The sequence below is a fragment of the Saimiri boliviensis genome, chromosome 3 (assembly GCF_048565385.1).
Source record: "Saimiri boliviensis isolate mSaiBol1 chromosome 3, mSaiBol1.pri, whole genome shotgun sequence".
NCBI classification, from domain to species: Eukaryota; Metazoa; Chordata; class Mammalia; order Primates; family Cebidae; genus Saimiri; species Saimiri boliviensis.
This window is the reverse complement of record NC_133451.1, coordinates 87,055,792-87,079,208: the sequence shown is the minus strand read 5'-3', so window position 1 is coordinate 87,079,208 and position 23,417 is coordinate 87,055,792. Positions and strand designations below refer to the sequence as shown.

Sequence of the window (23,417 nt, the reverse complement as noted above, 5' to 3'; positions counted from 1 at the left end):
TTGTATAAGAAGCATAGTGCTGTCATCTGCTGGGCTTCTGGTGAGAGCTTTTGTGCTAAGTCAAAACACTGACAGAGAAGGTCAAAGGCGAAGAAGGCATGTGTGAAGAGAGAGCTCCATTGGAGTTTCCTAATGTATGAGGGGAGAATACAACAAATCAAAGAAGGCTTGCAAATCCAACAAGTCTATGCAAGCATTTGACTATTACTTACATATCTGATAAATTTAAACTTGAGGGCATAATGTTGCATTATTTTAAAATTTGAAATAATGTTCATGAACAAAGAATTTTATGATTTTTGAATTAAAGTTACAAGTCTAATATCAAACTTATTTATACATTTCAAATTAAATTCATAAGTCTAATAGCATTTAAATTTATTTAGATTTATTCATTTAAATATCTCATATTAAATCGCAAATTAAATTTGTTGGATCAGCACAGAAGCAATATGGCCTGCCCACCTGTCCCATCCCTGAGGTAACTGATCGGAACTTAGGAACTTTATACAGTTACAGTTTCAAAAAGGATATTGACACTACTTACAGAATTTCCCCCCCCCCAAAAAATTTCATTTTTACTGTAATGTGACTTTTTCTTTTTTTTTTTTTTTTTTGAGGAGTTTCGCTCTTGTTGCCCAGGTTGGAGTGCAATGGTGTGATCTTGGCTCTCTGCAACCTCTGCCTCCTGGTTCAAGTGAGTTTTTTGCCTCAGCCACCCAAGTAGCTAAGATTACAGGCCCCCACCACTACGCCTGGCTAACGTTTTGTATTTTTAGTAGAGATGGGTTTTCACCATGTTAGCCAGGCTGGTCGCAAACTCCTGACCTCAGGTGATCCACCTACCTCAGCCTCCCAAAGTGCTGCGATTACAGGCCTAAGCCACTGAGCCCAACCTCTTCACACCTTTTAATTGCCATGTTTAAATTTTTGAGATTCTGCACGCCTATCAGAATTACAGTGCATTTCTTTACTACCTCATTTGACATGAAACCTGTTATATATCTTTTTTATGAGTCTCACTGATTTTCTTTTTTTAAATTTTTTAAAAAAATTTTATACAAATATGGAATGCTTCACGAATTTGCGTGTCATCCTTGCGCAGGGGCCATGCTAATCTTCTCTGTATTGTTTCAATTTTAGTATATGTGCTGCCGAAGTGAGCACGAGTCTCACTGATTTTCTATGTTTATTTGTTGACAGAGATTACTAAATACATTAGATGTAATTCTTAGTATTACACTAGGCTGCCTGCTGGGACTTCCAAAATTTGGAAGCAAAAATTTGGAAGAATTTGCTCACTTCAGCTTTCTGAAGTTGCATGAGTAAGTGAGCAGGAATTGCACAATTTGGCATCAGATTTATAGCAGCACCTTTTCTCATTCTGTTGGTGCTCTTCCTTCTTGCAAAGTAAAGGCTTAGTACTGTCTTGGCTAAATGTGGATTTGTATCTTGCCAAAAGATAACCGTTATAACAGTGTTGATTGCCCAACCAGCATTCTTTATTTGCTCCTCCTAATGACCAGTGGATCGAAATGCCATTTAAACAAGCTAGATAGCTGATTACTCAAAGTTGGGAGTCATCATATGCAATCTGCCATTGGAAGAGCAGATGGATTTTTTTCAGGCTGAAGAAAGTTTTAATTTTAAGAGCAATCCATCTCTCTATTTCATTCCAGTAGAAGGAGACAGCATTTAAGTGATTACATTCTACTGAATCGTTTGGGATGAGAGAGATTAATGTTGATTCTTGTATTAGTCCATTCTCAAATTGCTATAAAATAAAATAATTTTTTTAAAAATTTTTTGTGATGGAGTTATGCTCTTGTTACCCAGGCTGGAGTGCAATGGCACGATCTCCGCTCAATGCAACCTCTGCCTCCTGGGTTCAGGCAATTCTTCTGCCTCAGCCTCCTGAGTAGCTGGGATTACAGGCACAAGCCACCATGCCCAGCTAATTTTTTGTATTTTTAGTAGAGACGGGGTTTCACCATGTTGACCAGGATGGTCTCGATCTCCTGACCTCATGATCCACCCACCTCGGCCTCCCAAAGTGCTGGGATTACACGCGTGAGCCACCATGCCCGGCTAAAATAATTTTTAAAATGCTGTAAAATAATACCTGAGACTGGGTAATTCACAAAGAAAAGAGGTTTAATTTGCTCACAGTTCTGCAGGCTGTACAGGAGTCATAGCAGCTTCTGCTTCCTGGGAGGCCTCAGAAAACTTATAATCATGGTCAAGGTGAAGGTGAAGGTGAAGGGGAAGCAGGCTTCTTCATATGGCAGGAGCAGGAGGAAGGCGGGGTGGGGAGGTGCCATACACTTTTAAACAACCAGATCTCGTGAGAACTCACTCACTCTCCCTACAGAGTAAGAAGGAGAAAAATCTGCCCCCATGATCCAAACACCTCCCACTGGGCTCCACCTCCAACTTTGGGGATTGCAATTTGACATGAGATTTGAGTGAGGACACAGATCCAAACCATATCACTTGTATCATTCTGAAGATCAAATGGAATAATTATTGTGTAAATATTTTGTAAATTATAAAGTAGTGTGACATTGTAAGGTGTTATCATTTAAATTCTAACATTTATTGAGCGTTTACCATGGGCTGGGCATTGTACTGCGTGTTTACATAGTTTATAACATTAAATGCTGTGATAGCCGAATCTAGTTGCTTAGTAGATCCCCCTGGATATCCACATGCACATAGAATCATGAGCTCTCCATGTACAATTTATGAATCACAGGATATGGCATACCTTAATGATCTATAAAAAAAAATACAGTTTTTTTTTCATTCTCTGAAAATGCTGTATCCTTTGGTATATTAGAATAATACCTTTTTTAAAAAAACCTAGGAAATGGTGTAGAATGCTTTGTCCTCAAAGAGCTTACAATTTAGTAAAATGCCAATGTAAGAAATTATTTATATAATATTGAAGTGGATCACTTGAGGTCAGGAGTTCCAGACCAGCCTGACCAACATGGAGAAACCCCATATTTACTAAAAAAAAAAATACAAAATTAGCTGGGCGTGGTGGTGCATGCCTGTAGTCCCAGCTACTCGGGAGGTTGAGGCAGGAGAATCACTCGAACCCAGGAGGCAGAGATTGCAGTGAGCCAAGATCGTACCATTGCCTTCCAGCCTGGGCAACAAGAGCGAAACTCCGTCTCAAAAAGAAAGAAAGAAAGGAAGAAAACAGGAACCTCCTTAATGTTACATGTGCTTTAAATTGCTTTCATGTGCTTTGTCTAGGTAAAGCAAATTTTCCATCAAAGAAAGCTTGGATAGAAAATTTGCCTGGTAAATCAGTCTTCTAAAAGCTGCTGGAGGGAAGGAAAAAAATTAGTAATGTAATGCTGATGCTAAACTGCCTATCTAATTAATTCTGGGTAATACACTAATAATTTTTTGCTTTTTTTGGCAGAAGTTTTGCCCTTTTTCACTAATCCTATCTCAATTTATTTCAAGATTTCTTTAGTTGGCTAGGCAAGAAAATGTTCCTTGCCTCTCTTATATAAGTTAGTGTTTCCACTTAAATAAAATGCCTTAAGGAAAAAGCAATTGCAGAGGAGGTAGGAAGAAAGACAAGAACAAGGCTAAAAGAACTTGGTTTTAACAGGCATGTACATGAGAACCTTTATAGGCGAAGAACTTCTGGAGGGTGGGGTGGGGTCATCCTGGGATTAATGATGAAGGGAATCTGTCACCTTTGAGCATGAGTACTTTTTACCTGTGGCTCTGCAACAAAGAGACTATTGTGCTTCAAAACAGATGCTCCAAACAACGACAGAGAAACCAGGCAAAGGGGGCCAGAGGGGTGGTTGCTTACTGAACATTTCGGTAACATTTTCAAAATAATTGGCTTAAGTACACGCCCCAACTAAATTGTAATTTCAAGGGTACCACAGTTAACGGGGATTTATGTTAAAGTTCTGTAAATAGTTCTTTGTTCTCTCTTTCTTTCTTGTAAATAGATCTCTAAGAGAGGGACCCAGGGCCTGCAATTTTTTTTTTTTTTTTTGAGACGGAGTTTCGCTCTTGTTACCCAGGCTGGAGTGCAATGGCGAGATCTCGGCTCACCGCAACCTCCGCCTCCTGGGTTCAGGCAATTCTCCTGCCTCAGCCTCCTGAGTAGCTGGGATTACAGGCACGTGCCACCATGGCCAGCTAATTTTTTGTATTTTTAGTAGAGACGGAGTTTCACCATGTTGACCAGGATGGTCTTGATCTCCCGACCTCGTGATCCACCCGCCTCGGCCTCCCAAAGTGCTGGGATTACAGGCCCGAGCCACCGCGCCCAGCCGGCCTGCAATATTATGGGTCAATACTTCATGAAACAGAAGGTACTCTTGATGCAAGGATGGTAAGGGATGCTTGGAATCAGAAATATGTAGTCACTCTGAGTATGATAGGAGAGATGAGGATATGCTATGAAGAACTAAATAAGAGTAAATTCTAAGTTTATTAAGTTCACGCTTCATATACTGCTCCAGATAAAGGCAGTTTAAAAGCCAGACATCTGGAGCCAGGCTGCCTGAGTTTACTGCTCAGCTTTGCCACTTGGGTAAATGAACAAAACCACCTGTAATCTCACTATTTAAAAAAATACAAAGTATTTACAGTAAAGTATGAAAGCAAACCCATACTCCATTAACCATTCTACATTTAATATGTATCCTTCTCAACTTTTCCCCAAAGTTATACACATCTGTATATAATGGACACATGCATAGAGCCAGAAATACTGGTCTGCAATTAAAAACATCATTTAGTGATCTAATGTGAACCATGTAGTACATACATGTTCGTCTTGTATGTACTAATCATCTTGTGTTACTGAATAGCGGTCCCAATCCAGACCCCAAGAGAAGATTCTTGGATCTCCTGCAGGAGAGAATTCAGGAAGAACCCCTAGAGTAAAGTGAAAGCAATTTCATTAGGAAAGTAAAGGAATAAAGAATGGCTATTCCCTAGGCAGAGAAGCCCTGAGGGCTGCTGGTTGTCCATTTTTATGGTTATTTCTTTTTAGATGCTAAATGAGGGGTGGATTATTCATGCTTCCCCCTTTTAGACCCTGTAGGGTAACTTCTTGATGTGGCCATGGCATTTGTAAAGTGTCTTCTTCCTCACTTCTTCAATCCATATTGTGGGAGTGTAGCATTGAGGAGAACCAGAGGTCACTCTCGTCACAACCTTGGTTTTGGTGGGTTTTAGCCAGCGTCTTTACTACAACCTGTTCTATCAGCAATGTCTTTTTGACCTGTATCTCATGTCGACCTCCTACCTCATCCTGTAACTTAGAATGCCTTGACTATCTGGGAATGCAGCCCAGGAGGTCTCAACCTCATTTTACCCAGCCCCTGTTCACAATGGAGTTACTCTAGTTCAAATGCCTCTGACATTTGTATGTGCTAAGATGACTATAGTATTTTTTTGTCTTATTAACTATTGATCTATTTAATAAACATCTGTGTCCATTATTTTGCTATCATGGTAGTAGAGTGAATGTGTGTCCTTGTACATAAATATTAATTTTATTATTTCTGGAGGCTAAATTTCAACTGGGTCAATGATAAATCAAAAGATATGCATATTTAATTAATTAATTAATTTATTTATTTTGAGACGGAGTTTCGCTCTTGTTACCCAGGCTGGAGTGCAATGGCGCGATCTCGGTTCACCGCAACCTCCGCCTCCTGGGTTCAGGCAATTCTCCTGCCTCAGCCTCCTGAGTAGCTGGATTACAGGCACGTGCCACCATGCCCAGCTAATTTTTTGTATTTTTAGTAGAGACAGGGTTTCACCATGTTGACCAGGATGGTCTCGATGTCTTGACCTCGTGATCCGCCCGCCTCAGCCTCCCAAGGTGCTGGGATTATAGGCTTGAGCCACCGCGCCCGGCTGCATATTTAAAATTTTAATAGATACTACCATGTTCCCCAGTCATAAAAAAATTTTAATAGATATTTCCATATTACTTTTTAAAAGATTGTGCAAGACTGGGCACAGTGACTCACACCTGTAATCCTAGCACTTTGGGAGGCTGAGGCAGTTAGATTGCTTGAGTTCAGGAGTTTGAGACCAGCCTGGGCAACATGGTGAAACCCTGTCTCTAAAAATATACAAAAATTAGCAAGGTGTGGTGGCACATGACTGTTTTCCCAGCTACCTGAGAGGCTGAGGCAGGAGCATTGCTTGAACCTGGGAGCTGAGATTGCCCCACTGCTCTCCAGCCTGGGTGACAAAGTGAGAAACTGTCTCAGAAAAATAAAAACAGGTTGTATCAATTTATGCTTGCAATAATATGTCAGAGAATGTCTTCTTCCGCAGTTCTTCAATCCATATGAATTCTTTTTCACCTTTTATTATTATGGAAAAATTTAAAAACATAAAAATAGGAAATAGTCTAATGAGCTCCCATAAACCCAACATCTCATTTCAATAATAATCAAATTTATTTTTATTCCTTCTTGTTGAATTATTTTAAAGCAGATTTTAGACATGACTCTTTCCCATACAAAGCAGATATTTTATATCTTCAATTATTTCTAATTCTGCTTTCTTCTAACAATGTATAAACATGACGATGTTTGCTCTCCTCCCATTCTTATCTCTCAGTGTGAGAAAATAAAAAACAGAACACTAAGAGGCTTCCTGTAAGACTTAGTTGGAAGATTAAGTACATTTTACTTTTACTCCCAGAATTATTTTGAGTTATTAGTAATCGCTGGCTCTCAACACATGCTAATTTCTGATGTGGCTCTTTGATGCTGCTGTTCCCGTTAATGTAGAAACTGTTTATTGAATGAGAAATAAGCTCCCACTCTAGGATGAGATGCATCACTGAGGAGCAGCCCCCTGGTTTTGGTGACGGATGTCAGAACGCCTACTGAAGGACAATGCCCTGAGGATGCTGTGCTATGGTGTGCATCCTGCTAGCTTGACACTGTTCCATGCTCATAAAACCATCTGGGGCCCGGGAGTAACCAAACCATGATCCATAATAACAAACAAACAAAACATCTGTTAGCATGACAGCCATCACAGGTCATCCCCTCCCCAGGGAAGTGATCCAGAGATTACCTCTCTTTTCATCAGGCAGGAGATGTTAGAGGGCATCAGAAATTGGGGAAAAAAATAAATGTTACCAAACCCTAGCACTTACCCAAAGTTGGTTCTGAACCACCCTTCAGTGGTTCAGAAAGATGTTAATGGAAAAGGGTCCCAATCCAGACCTCACTTGCTTTTTTTTTTAAAATAGAGATGGGGTCTTACTATGTTGACCAGGCTGGTCTTGAATTCCTGAGCTCAGGTGATTCTCTCATTTCTGGTGAGGCTGTGGATAAATAGGAATGCTTTTACACTGTTGGTGGGAGTGCAAATTAGTTAAACCATTGTGGAAGACAGTATGGTGATTCCTGAAGGATCTAGAACCAGAAATACCATTTGACCCAGCAATCCCATTACTGGGTATGTACCCAAAGGATTATAAATCATTCTACTATAAAGACATGTGCACATGTAGGTTCACTGTAGCACTATTTACAATAGGAAATATTTGGAACCAACCCAAATGTCCATCAATGATAGACTGGATAAAGAAAATGTGGCATATATACACCATGGAATATTATGTAGCCATAAAATGAGATCATGTCCTTTTCAGGGACATGGATGAAGCTGGAAGCCATCGTTCTTAGCAAATCAACACAGGAACAGAAAACCAAACACTGCATGTTCTTGCTCATAAGTGGAAGTTGAACAACAAGAACACATTGACACAGGGAGGGGAACAACACACATTGGGGTCTGTCTTGGGGTAGAGGAGAGCATTAGGACAAATACCTAATACATGCCGGACTTAAAACCTAGATGATGGGTTGATAGGTACAGCAAACCACCATGGCATCTGTAAACCTATGTAACAAACCTGCACATTCTGCACATGTATCCTGGAACTTAAAGTAAAATGAAAAAAATTAAAAACAAAAAGAATATGAGGATTAAACATTCTGAATTTAATTGACCTAATTCAAGCTTCATACAATAACAGTAGAGATCTTTTTGAAATGTAAATGAGATTTTGTTATTTACTTGTTTGAAACCAGTCACAGGTTTACCATTCTCTTAAAATTAAGATATCCTCAAGGAGACCTACAAGCCTGGTCTATCTTTTTCCTTCCTTCCTTCCTTCCTTCCTTCCTTCCTTCCTTCCTTCCTTCCTTCCTTCCTTCCTTCCTTTCTTCCTTCCCTTCTTTCTTTCCCTCCTTTCCTCCTTCCTTTTGAGACAGAGTCTTGCTCTGTCACCCAGGCTGGGCTACAATGGCTGGATCTCAGCTCACTGCAACCTCCACCTCTCAGGTTCAAGTGTTCCTGCTTCAGCCTCCTGATTAGCTGGGATTGCAGACGCCCACCAGCAAGCCTGGCTAACTTTTTTTGTATTTTTAGTGAAGATGGGGTTTCACCATGTTGGCCAGGCTGGTCTTGAACTTCTGACCTCAAATGATCCACCCACCTCGACCTCACAAAGTGCAGGAATTACAGACGTGAGCCATTGTGCCCAGCCTGTCTTTTCATTTTCTTGCATGCCTTTGTCCATTTTGCTCAGTGTCCTTGAGCCACATTAGGCTACTTTCAGGCCCTCCCAAGCTTTAGTGTCTCCTCATTTTTTTGGTTTGGTCAACACTTCTCCTCACCCTTCACAATAATTGTTCTTTATATTTCAGGCTTCAGTTTAAATATCACTTACCAAGAGGCCTTCAGAGACATCTCATTTTAAATTAGGTCCTAGTTTTACTTTCTCTTTGTAACCTGAACGTTTCCTCCATAGTACTTATTCTTTAGTGATTATAATTATATCTTTATAAATAGGTTTTAAATTGTAATGTTTCTCTGTCCCTACCCCCTACTTCCCAGAAGCTTTCAAAGGATACATATCCATGCTTGTTCTCTCATCCCTCAAAATCCAGCACAACGCAGTGCCTTGCCTCTAGTATGCACATGGTACTCATAGGAACAAGAACAAAAACGAATACATAAGTAAAGTAACATTTAAGCTAAGACCAGAAGGATGATGACTAGGACTTAGCTAGGCAAAGGTTGTATGTAGGAGGGAAGCATCGGGAAGACTTATTCTGCAAGGAACTTTTGGAAGCTTTGAAAGGAGGGAAAGTCCATCTGGAGTGAGCATCACAATAGTGAGATTAGAAATTTGCTTTTCTCTGCTTTGTGAAACAGAGGAAAATTTTAAATTTTTTTGTAAAGGAAATTTGTTTTTCTGATATTATTACTGTGTATAGTTATGAAGCCAGGATCATTAGAGGTGTAGAAAAATGAGCAAGATAAAAATCTCAGTGGAATTAGTATTGGGGTGATCCTATTTATTATATGCAGGTGTTGGATAAGGTGACTCACTTTCAGCCTGTGATGTTTTGGCTCCGAGAAGTTTTAGAGAATGTAGAGTAGAAATCAGGATGACTAGGCTGCTGATCGGATCTGTTACTTTTGTTGAAGAAAAGAAATCCTATCACTTTAAAATGTGTTATGTTTTGAATTTAAAAAATTTTTATTTTCTGTTAGGAAAGTTGTTAGCAAATAAGGGATAATAACCCGCAAATAATCACTGACTAATCAGAATTTGAAAGAAAATATTTGGGAAACAAAATGTGAAAAAAACCTCATAAACAAATTACATTGGAGGGTACCTTTTGCTAAATATTTTACTTTTCACCTACCTCCAAATCTAAAACGTCTATTTTTATGCAATTAAGTCATCATCAAAGAGAACACATATTTGAAGGCAAGTGGGCCTGAATTTAAATGCCAGGTCCATCACTTACTGTGAAACCATCAGAATTTTTTTGTAGTAGCTATATATACCTATACTTGGATATTTCCTTAGTACAGGTATATATGCACAAGCATATTTTTGTGAAATAAGGAGGAAATACTCTCGGCAATCAGTCCCCATGTCTGTAACTGGTTACACAGCCATAGTTGGTATGGATAACTACCTTCTTCTACTACCCATTCTGTATTCCCTTTCCCTTCAGCAAGCACCTCAGCTGGTCATGGATTTTTTATCTGATGGAGTGACCTAAACTTTCATTCCTGAAGGGTCTGGGCCATTTGTAGTCCTGCCTGGATTGAGTTGTTGTGGTTTCCTATTGACTGTAGTTACCAGGCCGGGTAATAGGAAGAGATGCTCTAAGGAACCGCCTGTATTCCAGATATACTCTGTATTCTTTACCTCCACTGTGGAGTAGTAGGCTGATTTCTTCTTGATAGTCTGGGTCACTCACCTCAACTAATACTGTACCTCCCTTCTTAACCTGTATACTTAGAGGTAGGAGGAGCGTGGTCAGGTGGCAACCTTAACTTTCCAGTTCCATAGTCATTGTGGTGGCAGCATTCCTCCCTCTGCAAGTAAGACCTCTATTCCAGCAGAACATAATGTCGCAGGAACGGGAAGGAAGCATTTTTCTTTCTTTCTTTTTTTTTTTTAAATGGGGTTTCACCATGTTGGCCAGGCTGGTCTTGAACTCCCTACCTCAGGTGATCCACCTGCCTTGGCCTCCAAAGTGCTTGGATTACAGGCGTGAGCCACCACGCCCGGCCAGGAAGCAGTTTAGCCAGGTAGCTAGGGGTAATTGTGAGTGGTGTCACATCCACTTTCAACCCTTGATTCCTGGACCCATGAAATCTGGCTCTGAGAGAAACAGTACTATGATGGCTAATATTATTTGTCAACTTGATTGGATGGAGTGATGCCTAGATGTCTGGTAAAGTATTGTTCCTGGGTGTGTCTATGTGGGTGTTGCCAGAGGAGATTGACATTTGAGTTAGTGAGCTGGGAGAGGAAGAACCATCTTCAGTGTGGGTGGGCACCAGCCAGTCAGCTGCCAGCACAGCAAAAACAAAGCAGGAGAAAGAAGGTGGGATAACTTTGCCTGTTGGATGCTTCTTCCTGCTCCTCCTGCCCCTGGACATCAGACTCCAGGTTCTTCAGCCTTTGGACTCTTGGACTTACAGCAGTAGTTTGCCAGAGGCTCTTGGGCCTTCAGCCACAGACTAAAGCCTGCACTGTCAGCTTCCCTGGCTTTGAGGTTTTTGGACTCAGACAGAGCCACTAGTGGCTTCTTTCTTCCCCAGCATGCAGGCAGCCTATCGTGGGACTTTGTCTTGTGATTATGTGAACCAATTCTCCCTAATAAATTCCCTTTCATATATACGTATGTCTTATTAGTTCTGTCCCTCTGGAGACCCTGACTAATATATTGGATGGTAATTCAGAGCATGCACAGCTCTCAGGAGAACTTTGCCCCCATCCCGCAAAGTATTGTAACCTAGTTGGTATTGCAACTGGGACTCCAAAAGGCCATTCCACCATTCTGTATCAAGCCAGCTGCTTCAGGATAATAGGGAACATGGTAAGAACAATGAATTCCATAAGCATGAGCCCACTGCTGTATTTTTTTGGCTGTGAAGTGCCTTGGTCAGAGGCAATGCTGTGTGGAATAACATGGACGTGGATAAGGCATTCAATGAGCCCGTCAATTTTAGTCTTGGCAGAAGCGCTGGGTGCAGGCAAGGCAAATCCATATCTGGAGTAAGTGTCTAATCTAGTAAGGACAAACTGCTGCCCTTTCAATGATGGAAGAGGTCCAATATAATCAAACTGCCACCAAGTAGCTGGCTGATCACCCTGAGGAATGGTGCCACATCAGGGCTCAGTGCTGTTCCCTGCTGCTGGCAGATTGGGCACTCAGCAGTGACCATAGCCAGGTCAGCCTTGGTGATTGGAAGTCCATTTTGCTCACTCATGCATAACCTCCATCCCTGCCACCATGGTCACTTTGTTCATGAGCCTACTGGGCAGTGATGGGGTAGCTGGGGAAAGAGGCTGAGTGGTGTCCCCAGAGCATGTCATCCTATCCACCTGATTATTAAAATCCTCCTCTGCTGAGGTCACTCTTTGGTGAGCATTCACACGGGACACAAATGTCTTCACAGTTTCTGACCACTCAGACAGAACCATCTACATACACCTTCCCCAAATTTCTTTGTCATCAATTTCTAATCATGCTCCTTCCACATTCCTGATCATTCAGCCAAACCATTGACTACAGCACATGAGTTTACATAAATGCATGTCTGGCCATTTCTCCTTCCAAGAGAAGTTCACAACCAGGTGTACTGCTCAAAGTTCTGCCCAGTGGGAAGAGAATTTCCTTCATCACTGTCTTTTATGGACATCTCAGAAAGGGGCTGTAGTGCTTCAGTTGTCCACTTTTGTGTGGTGTCTGCATATCATGCTGAACCATCTGTAAACCAGGCCCCAGTCTTCTCTTCCTCTGTCAACTGGCCGTAGGGAATTCCCCACGAGGCCATCAGCACAGGCTGAGGGAGACGAGGCAGGGTGGCAGGAGTGGTGACCATGGGCATTTGAGCCACTTCTTCATGTAACTTACTTATGCCTTCAGGACCTGCTTGAGCCCAATCACATATTTACCACTTTCATCTGATGATGGAATGCTGCTGTGATAGACAGTTCAGGTCGCATGGTGACTTGATGACCCATAATCAAATGTTCAGTTTCCACTAAAGCCCAGTAACAGGTCAAGAGCTGTCTAGGATCTAGAGCCAGAAATACCATTTGACCCAGCAATCCCATTACTGGGTATATACCCAAAGGATTATAAATCATTCTAGTGCAAAGACACATGCACTTGTATGTTTATTGCAGCACTATTTACAATAACAAAGACTTGAAGCCAACCTAAATGCCCATCAATGATAGACTAGAACCAGAAATACCATTTGACCCAGCAATCCCATTACTGGGTATGTATCCAAAGGATTACAAATCATTCTACTGTAAAGATACATGCACACATATGTTTATTATAGCACTGTTTACAATAGGAAAGACTTGGAACCAACCCAAATGCCCCTCAATGATAGACTGGATAAAGAAAATGTAGCACATATACATCATGGAATACTATGCAGCCATAAAAATGAGTTCATGCCTTTTTCAGGGACATAGATGAAGCTGGAAGCCATCAATTTTCAGCAAATCAACACAGGAACAGAAAACCAAACATCACATGTTTTCACTCACAAGTGGGAGTTGAACGATGTGATCACATAGACACAGGGAGGGGAATATCACACACTGGAGCTTGTCAGGGGTTTGGGGGGAAGGGGCAGGAGAGCATTAGGACAAATACCTAATGCATGTGGGGCTTAAAACCTAGATGGATGGGTTGATAGGTGCAGCAAACCACCATGACACATGTATACCTATGTGACACACTTGCATGTCTGCACAGGTATCCCAGAACTTAAAGTAAAATTAAAAGAAAACAAAGAAGTGGAGTCCTTAGCATTAGTCTAATCAGATGAGAGAGCCAACTCCAGAAACCACAAAACCAACTAAGGAAATTCATCCTTAAAATTCCATTCCTCTAGAACCACTCCTGGTACCAACATCTCTTTTAGAGTTCTTCAGAGGGTCAAAACCAATGGCATATATGTATACATGAAACAGTTTATTAGGGAGAATTGGCTCACAGAATCACAAGGTGAAGTCTCATGATAGGCCACCTATGAGCCAAGGAAAAAGAAAAGCTGGTAGTGGCTCAGTCCAAGTCCACAAGCCTCAAAACCAGGGAAACTGACAGTGCAGCCTTCGGTCTGTGCCTGAAGACCCAGTAGTCCCTGGAAAGCTGCTGGTACATGTCCCAGAGTCCAGAGGCTGAAGCATCTGGAATTTCATATCCAAAGACAGACAATTTAATATCCAAAACAAAAGCAATAATTCGACATGGGAAGAAAAAGACGGCCAGAAGACTCAGCAAGCAAACTTGTATTTTTAGTAGAGAAGGGGTTTTGCTATGTTGGCCAGGCTGGTGTGTTGAATGCATGGCTTCAAGTGATCCACCCACCTTGGTCTCCCAAAGTGCTGAGATTACAGGCATGAGTCACTGCATCTGGCCTATTGTTGACGTTTTCAAGTATATTTTTTAATTCCTTCTAAGAATTTTTCATTTCCTCCATAAGTTCTTTTTTTTCTATCACTTTGGTAAATTTTTCATTTATATCCTGAATTGATTTTCTGTTGTTTTTTTATTTTATTTTATTTTATTTTTATTGGTTTTCAGATTTCTCTTGGCTCTCATTAGGCTTCTTTAAAATAAATATTTTGAATTCTTTATTTCATATTTCCAAAATTTCATTTGAAAAAAAGAAACTGAAAAAGTATAAAACAAAAAAAATTTCATTTTGATTAAAATACACTGTTCGAGAGTTACTGTGACACTTTGGGGGTGCCGTAACACTCTGTTTTTTCATACTTCCAGAATTTTTATGCTAGCTCCTTCTCATCTGGAGAATTTCATGTCTTGTTATTTTTGAATTTACTGTCTTTTCATTTTGAATTTTCATGTCTTGTTATTTTTTAATTTACTGGACACGACTCCTTTTTATTCTTCTTGACTATGTGACTGTAATGTACATTGAGCAGGGTTGTTTAGCTTTGCTTCTGGATGGTTTCATTGGCAAAAATGCTGTATAAATTCCTTCTTTATTGATAGCCTTAGTGTGGTGACTTTATCAAATGCTGGTGATAGTAGTCGTGTACTGGGCATGTGAGCAGGCTCATGGCCTCCTGCAGAGCTGGAGTTGCAGAGGGCTTGAGAAGCTTATCTCATTCCTAAGCACCGTGCACTTGTATCAGCAGATTTTGTATTGGAATGTGTAGTTCAACCTCCAGGTCAGTTGCTGGCACTTGCAGGTAATAGCTAGCTGCAGCAGTAGCAATAGGAATTATGCTTTGTTCACTGGGAGATCTTCATTTACTGGGAGAAGCTCTCTGGTGCTTCTGGCAGTGAACTGGTCTGTGAAAGCACAGTGGCCTGGGCTTCATGCTCATCCTCAGGGAGGTGAAGGTGTAGCTGGGTACAGCTGGACCAGGCAGGCCTGCCCTCTGGTCCCCTAATGGTGGGTGTAAGCATCAGCCATGACAAAGGTGGCAGAGGAGTCTTTGGGCCCCTGGTGAAACACATTGAGCTCTCTGCAGGGCAGATAGGGGTTATCTCAGTACCATGGCCTCAGCATGCAGCCATGTTATCTATTTCCCTGCCATGTTTCCATCCAGGTGCTCTGGTTACTTAGTTTGGTCAGACACAGCTGTTTATTATTAGGCTGCAATGTAGCACAGAAGTGTAGGAGATGCCTAACTTTGGCTTAACACTAAGCTTCTGTGCCATCTGGAAGTGGCTGCAGTGTGGTTTTCCCCACAGTACCAAACACACAGCTCCTTGGCCTTCCCGTTCTCCTTCTCAGCTCTGTGCAGAGAGAGGGAGGGGTTCTGCCTTTCTCGTTAATCTGGGCCCAGAGGTCAAACTGCCAGTGGGGATTCAATCTCCCCTCACAGGCCCAGACAAGCTGCCCGCCTGCTTGCTTGTGGCAACTTCCACTGGGCAGCAACTGTCGCGTCAGCAGTGGTGAGCAAAGAGAGGAGTCTCCTTCTTTGTGTCAGGATCAAGTATTGAGGCTGCTCAGCTGGTGAAATGGGATTTCACTCACGTGCAGAGCCCAGCTGGAAGCAGAGCTGCCAATTACAGCCCCAAGCAGGGAGTTTTGGGTACTGGGAAACACACACTTTGGTTTCCTTTGTCCCAAAAGCTCTCCTGTTGGTGTGCTGCACTTTTCCTTCCGTTAGGAATAGTGCTCCCCTGAAGGTTAGATGACTGGAAACCCACGCTGAAGCTCCCTACTACTGTGCCATTACCGCCCTCCTAGTGAGTGCTAGCGAATGTCTATGGAAACTCCCAAGACAGGGAAACAAACGGCCTGAGGTTCCTTGGGCAGAATTCAGTCCCCCAACAGCTGTGTTCCTACAATGGTACCCCACTGCAGATACTCGAGTCTGGGGAAAGGGCAAGTGTTCCTGCTTAAGATCACTGTCTAGTGCAGGCGTCCCCAGACTTTTTACACAGGGGGCCAGTTCACTGTCCCTCAGACCATTGGAGGGCCGCCACTTACTGTGCTCCTCTCACTGACCACGAATGAAAGAGGTGCCCCTTCCTGAAGTGCGGCGGGGGGCCGGATAAATGGCCTCGGAGCGGGGAGCGTAGTTTGGGGACGACTGGTCTAGTGTAATGCTCTCAAGAAGTCCCCAAAATCACTGCCCTGACCAGTGTCTGGGATCATGAGGGCAGAGGAGCTCTCCTGCAATTTATATACCAGCAGTCTGCCATAGAGGGGAGGAGAGCCCAAACACTCCCACTTACACTTTCCGCAACACCAGGTCCCTCAGGGAATCCAGCCAATATCTGATGGCCCAACTTGGACTCTCACTTCCTTCTTTTTCTGTGCTTCAGTTTTTTCCCATAGCTCTCCATTAGGTTCTAGTACTCTCTCCTTGATATTGAATTCAAGTTACGATAATCTATTTGTAATTTTGGTTCTTCTTTCTGAGGAGAACTGGCAAATAATATTTCTAGCCAGTCATCTTGAACCTGTCTCTAATTTTCTGTTTCTTACAGTTCATGCTTTTGATGTATCTAAGAAAAAAAAAATTTCAATAGCCCAAAGATATGCACATTTTCTCAAAATGTTTTATTTCAAGAATTTTTATTTTGTTTAATTTGTCTTATCTTGAGGCTTAAGATAAATTTTGAGTTAATTTTTGTGTATTGTGTCAGTTAATAGTCTAAATTCACTGTTTACATGTGTAGATTTCAATTATTAAAAAGATTATCCCTTCCCTTTTGAATTAGTTTTAACCAATAGACCGAAAATATTTATGTTTGGACTCTGAACTTAGTTTAATTTATCTATATGTCTCTCTGCATGCCAACCACACTGCCTTGATTACAGTAGCTTTATAAAGAGTTTTGGAGGCCGGGCGCTGTGGCTCACGCCTGTAATCCCAGCACTTTGGGAGGCCAAGGCGGGTGGATCACAAGGTCAAGAGATTGAGACCATCCTGGTCAACATGGTGAAGCCCCGTCTCTACTAAAAATACAAAAAAAAAATTAGCTGGGCATAGTGGCGCGTGCCTGTAATCCCAGCTACTCATGAGGTTGAGGCAGGAGAATTGCCTGAACCCAGGAGGCGGAGGTTGCAGTGAACCGATATTGCGCCATTGCACTCCAGCCTGGGTAACAAGAGCAAAACTCCATCTCAAAAAAAAAAAAAAAAAAAAAAAAAAAAAAAGAGTTTTGGAATGGGGTAGTATGAGTGTTGCTTTGTTTTCAAGATTATTTTGCTATACTGGGATCCTTTGCATTTTTGCAAACATTTTGGGATCAGCTTGTCAACATCTGTAAAATAGTTTGCTAGAATTTTCATACGGATTGTGTAAAATATTTAGATCAATTTGAGGAGAATGGCCATGTTGATATTATTGTCTTCCAATTGATGAACATGGTATATCTCTCCATTTATGTAGGTATTTAATTTTTCTCAGCAATGTTTACATTTTTTGTATACAAATTTTGCACCTCTTTTATTAAATGTATTCTTTTTTTATTGTTTTTGAAACAGATTCTCACTCTGTTGCCCAGGCTGGAGGGCAGTGGCATAATCATGGTTCACTGCAACCTCCACCTCCCAGGTTCAAGTGACTCTCCTGCCTCAGCCTCCCCAGTTGCTGGGATTCCAGGAGAGCACAACCACACCTGGCTAATTTTTGTATTTTTAGTAGAGATGGGGTTTCACCATATTGGTCAGGCTGGTCTTGAACTCCTGACCGCAAGTGATCTACCTGCTTTGCCCTTCCAAAGTGCTGGGATTATAGGCATGAGCCACTGTGCCTGGCCAAATGTATTCTTAAGTATTTGTTTTTTTATACCACTGTGAATGGAATTTTAAAAAAATGCATTTTTGGGTTCATATCTAGAATTTAGAAGTATAATTAATTTTTGTATATTGAAATTTTGTCCTGCAGCATTGCTGAATTGATTAGTTTTGTAGTTTCTTTGGTGGATTTTTTGGAATTTTCTACATACACAATTATATTGCCTATGAATAAGACTTTTTAAATTTCTTTCTTTCTCATTCATGTAAACAAGATGATGCACCATAACCAGGTGGTATTTCAACCCAATTGGGTTAAATAAGGATTTAACCCAATCTTTATGTATTTTATTTATTGATTCATTTATTTTTTCCTTCCAGATTACCCTTACTAGAATTTCCAGTACAATGATAAGTAGGAGTGATGACAGCAGTCATCCTTGCCTTATTCCCTACAGCATAGTAGGGGGAAAGCATTCAGTCTTTCATCATTAAGTATGGTGTCAGCTTTAGGTTTTTCTTGACTTTCTTTTATCAGGGCAAGGAAGTTTCTTTTTATTTCTTATTTGTTGATAGTTTTCTTTTAAAATCACAAATGGATCTTGGATTTTGTCAAGTGATGTTCATGCATTTATTTATTTATTTATTTTTTAAGAGATGGGGTCTCTCTATATTGCCCAGGCTGGAGTGCAGTGGCTATTCACAGGTGCAATCCCACTACTGATCGGCACGGGAGTTTTGATCTGCTCCGTTTCTGACCTGGGCTGGTTCACCCCTCTTTAGGCAACCTGGTGGTCCCCTGCTCCTGGGAGGTCACCATATTGATGCTGAACTTAGTGGGGACACTGGATTGGCATAGTGCACTACAGCCCAGAACTCCTGGACTCAAGTGATACTCCAGCTTCAGCCTCCTGAGTAGCTGGGACTATAGGCATGCACCACCGCGCCCAGCTTCATGCATTTATTAAGAAGATTGTGTGTGTGCATTTTTAATTCTAATTAGTAAGGTATCATACGAATTAATATTTGGATGTTAAACCAATCTTGTATTTCGGTTTAAATACCACTTGGTTATGATGCATTATCTTTTTTTTAAATATGTGTTCTTGGATTTGGTTTACTAATATTTTGTTGAAGATTTTGTGTGTATATTCATGAAGAATATTGGTCTGCAGTGTTCATGTGATATCTTTGTCTTGCTTTGCTATTAGAGTAATATTGACTCTTACAGTATGTTGGAAAGCTTCTCCTGTCTCATGAAAGAGTTTATGAGGGATTGTATTCTTTCTTCTTTAAATGTCTGGTTGAATTCACCACTGAGGCCATCTGTGGTTGAGCTTTATTTTGGTGGGAAGGTTTTAATTTACAAATTCAGTTTCTTAATTACTGTGGATATATTCATATTTTCTATTGAGTCAATTTTGGTAATTGTTTTCAAATTTTTTCCCCTCTAAGTTGTTTTCTTTCTTTCATTTTTCTTTATTTATTTTTTAATTTGAGACACAGTGTCACTCTGTCACCCAGTCTGGAGTGCAGTGGTGCAATCTCAGCTCACTGCAACCTCCACCTCCCAGGCTCAAGTGATTCTCATGCCTCAGCCTCCCAAGTAGCTGGGATTACAGGCATGCACCACACCCAGCTAATTTTTTATTTTTTGTAGAGACAGAGTTTCACCATCTTGCCCAGGCTGGTCTTGAACTCCTGGCCTCAAGTGACCTGCCCACCTCAGATTCCCAGAGTGCTGGGATTACAAGTGTGAGCCACTTGCACCAGGTCTAAGTTAATTTGTTGTCATAAAATAATTGACAGTATTTCCCTATCATCATTAATGATGTCTCCTCTTTCCTTTCTGATTTGGTCATTTGTGTCTTCTTTTTTCTTGGTCACTTTTTCTTCTCTCCTAATATGAAGCTAGTACCTCACATATTGAACTGTCTGATCTTCTTTTTTATTTTCTAGAAGAATTTGTTAAGCTGTGATGTTGTATTTTAAATGCTTGGTAGAATTTATTAGTGAGGCCCCTTAGACCTGGGCTTTTCATTGTGTAAAGATTTTTAATTACTATAGTTTCCTCACTTGTTAGATTTATTTAGCTTTTCTATTTTCTTTCTAATAAGTTGTGACAAACTTAAATTGTGATCACATAAGTTGTGACATATAATGCTTGCTTTCCCTCCCTCTTTCCTTTTCTTTTCTTCTTTCTTTTTTCTTCTCCCACCCTTTGCCTTCCCTCCCCTCCTTCCCCTTCCTTTCCTCCCCACCCCTCCTCTCCTTCCTTATTGCTCTGTTGCCCAGGCTGGAGTGCTGTCATGTGATCATAGCTCACTCCTCAGGCTCAAAGGATCTTCCCACCTCAGCCTCCTGTGTTGCTGGGACTACAGGTGTAAGCCAACATGCCTGGCTAATTTCTTAATTTTTTGAGGAGTTGGGATCTCGTTATGTTGCCACAGCTGGTCTCAAACTCCTCGGCTCTGGTGATCCTCTCGTCTCAGCCTCTCAAAGTGCTGGGATTACAGGCAAGAGCCACCATGCTTGCCCAGTATTTTAATTTTTATTCAGCTCAAAATATTTTCTAATTTCCCTAGTGATTTATTCTTTGATTTATAGGTTATTCAGAGATACATTTTAAAATTTCTAAATATCTGTAGATTTCTCATGTTTTCTCCTGTTTTTGAGTTCTTATTTAATTGGTTTATGGTCAGATAATGTATTTTGTATGATATCAATTTTTTCTATTCTCATTTTTATTTTTAGAGATGATGTCTTTCTTTCTGAAGGCTGGAGTGCAATGGCTATTCATAGATTCGATCATCATAGTGCACTACAGCCTTGAACTTTTGGTCTCAAGTGATCCTCCCACATCAGCCTCTTGAGTAGCTGGGACTACAGGTGTGTGCCACTGTGCCTGGCTGATATCAATTACTTTAAATTATTCTGCTGTTGTTGGCTGGAGTGTGCTATAAATATCAAGTCAAGATTGTTGGCAGTACTATCCTGATCTTCTATACCCATGTTGATTTTTCTATCTAATTGCTCTATTCATTTTTGAGTGAGATTTTGAATCCTCCATTATTACTTTTGAAGTGCCTCTTTTTCCCTTCAATTCTTTAAATTTATATACTGTAAGGGTCAGTTATTATATTTATATACTGTAAGGGTCAGTTATTATAAATTTATGTTTATAATTGTTATATGTTTCTGACGAATTTATACTTTTATCATTATAAAATGCTACTCGTTGTCTTTAGTAATACTTTTTGTCTTAAACTCTATTCTGTATGGTATTAGCATACCCACTCCACATCTCTTATGGCTATTAATTGTGTCGCATGTATGGTATTTTATTTTTATTCTTTTACTTTGTTTCTTTTCTTTTCTTTTCTTTTTTGAGATGGAGTCTTGCTCTGTTGTCCAGGCTGGAGTGCAGTGGCAAAGTCTCCACTCACTGCAACCTCCACCTCCTGGTTTAAAGCAATTCTCCTGCCTTAGCCTCCTGAGTAGCCGGGATTACTAGCATGTGCCACCAGACCCGGCTAATTTTTTTTTTTTTTTTTTTGTATTTTTAGTAGAGACAGGGTTTCACCAGGTTGGCTAGGCCGGTCTTGAATTCCTGGCCTCAGGTGATCTACCTGCCTAGGCCTCCCTTATGGGCAGCATACAATTGGATCTCTCTCTCTCTCTCTCTCTCTTTCTTTTCCCCTGTCTGTCATTTTGTAGCATTGGAATGTTGGTTAACTTTTGTTTATAAAGTGCAGAAATTATTAATTTCTTTCTTTCTTTTTTTTTTTTTTCATTTTAAAGATGAGGTTTCACCATGATGGCCAGGCTGGTCTTGAACTCCTGACCTCAGGTGATCCACCCACTTTGGCCTCCCAAAGTGCCAGGATTACAGGCATGAGCCACCACGCCCGGCCAGAAATTATTAATTTCAAAAAGTCATTGTGAAGGTTAAATTGGATCGTTAGAAGACTTGTTAAAATAATGATTGCTGGGCTTCACCTCCAGTATTTGAGTAAGTCTGAGGTGGGTCTGAGAATTTTCATTTCTAACAAGTAGCCTGCTGATTATGTAGGTGCGCTAGTAGCCACACTTTGAGAATCATGGAAATAAGAGAATACCTTAAAATAGCTAATGCAGTTCTAGGTACCTCATAATTGTTGCTTCTATTCTATTACTATTCTATTACTCAAAAGTTGTTCATTCTTTGAAAAACATACCCTGTTGTCATAGTTATGGGGTTGGCTCTGATGTTTATATTGATCTTTTGGGGTTTATTAAAAACAAATAAACCTGTGTATAATGAAATTATAAACACACCAATTGCAAAAGATAAAATTTGGGAAAGATCAATTTTTATCTCTTCTGGTATAAGACATTCATATAACTTAAGCTCTATAATTCTTGATATAAGATCATATAACTAAAATTAATGTTCTTATAGAAGATAAATCTAAATTAATTAATCATAAAATAGGAAAACATTTTAATTGAAGGGAAAATAATGGTACCAAATACAACGAAGATTGGTGCTAAATTGTCTCAAAGGTGCTAATATGCACATTTGATATTTTTACCTTGAAAATATCTTGAAATTCATATTATTTAATGTTTGATATAATTAATTCACATTCAAAGCATGATACATTTGTATAAACCTGAACTTTTTATCACCCAGAGCTGGGGAATTTCCAAACTTTACATGCAAGCTGTTTTTAAAGAAAAAGATAAATCTCCCTTTAATCCAATGTCTTTGATAGGTTATAAGGGGTTCACGACTTAAAAAACCAGTTTAAAAAATAAATAAATGAAGATATTGGATTAAATACATTATTTTCTTGTTACAAGTTGGTGCAGAGTCTTTTCATTTTTTTGTTTCATTTTAAATATTAATCTATAGAAACAGTGATTCTGCAAGAGAGCATTTTTTGCTGGTTCATTTCTCAAATGTGAAAATGAATGTAAAAAATACTGTCAGTGTCTACATACTGATGTTTGTCATATTAAAGTAGAATTTATATAAAATTGGGGTTATAATAGATCTACTGTATACACTTAATATACAGTCATGTGTTGCTGAATGACAGGGATACATCCTGAGAAATGTGTTGTTAGGTGATTTTGTCATGCAGACATCAATCTAACTTACACAAACTTAGATGGCCTAGACTATTACACACCTAGGCTACGTGGCACAGCCTATTGCTCCTAGGCTACTAATCTGTATAGTATGTCACTGAACTGAATACTATAGGCAATTATAACACAATGGTAAGTGTTTGTGTATCTAAACACCGAAAGGGTACAGTAAAAATACAATATAAAAGTTTAAAAATGGTAGAACTGTGTAGGGCACTTACCATAAATAGAGCTTACTAGGATAGAAGTTGCTGGATGTGTTAGGCCATTATTTCATTGCTATAAAGAAATACCTGAGACTGGGTGCAGTGGCTCACAGCTGTAATCCCAGCATTTTGGGAGGCCAAGGCGGGTGGATCACCTGAGGTTGGGAGTTCAAGACCAGCCTCGCCAACATGGTGAAACCCTGTCTCTACTAAAAATACAAAAAATTAGCCAGGCGTTGTGGCATGTGCCTGTAA

General features: G+C 40.3%; 1 non-coding gene and 1 pseudogene across 1 annotated transcript; one reads left to right on the top strand and one right to left on the bottom strand.

Moving 5' to 3' along the window:
• LOC101047435 (large ribosomal subunit protein uL10-like) overlaps positions 1–23,417 on the top strand; it is a 207,105-nt pseudogene that overhangs the window by 34,966 nt on the left and 148,722 nt on the right.
• LOC120363708 (U6 spliceosomal RNA) lies at positions 1,061–1,167 on the bottom strand. The gene has a single exon (XR_005579162.1). It is a non-coding gene; the product is annotated as a U6 spliceosomal RNA (small nuclear RNA).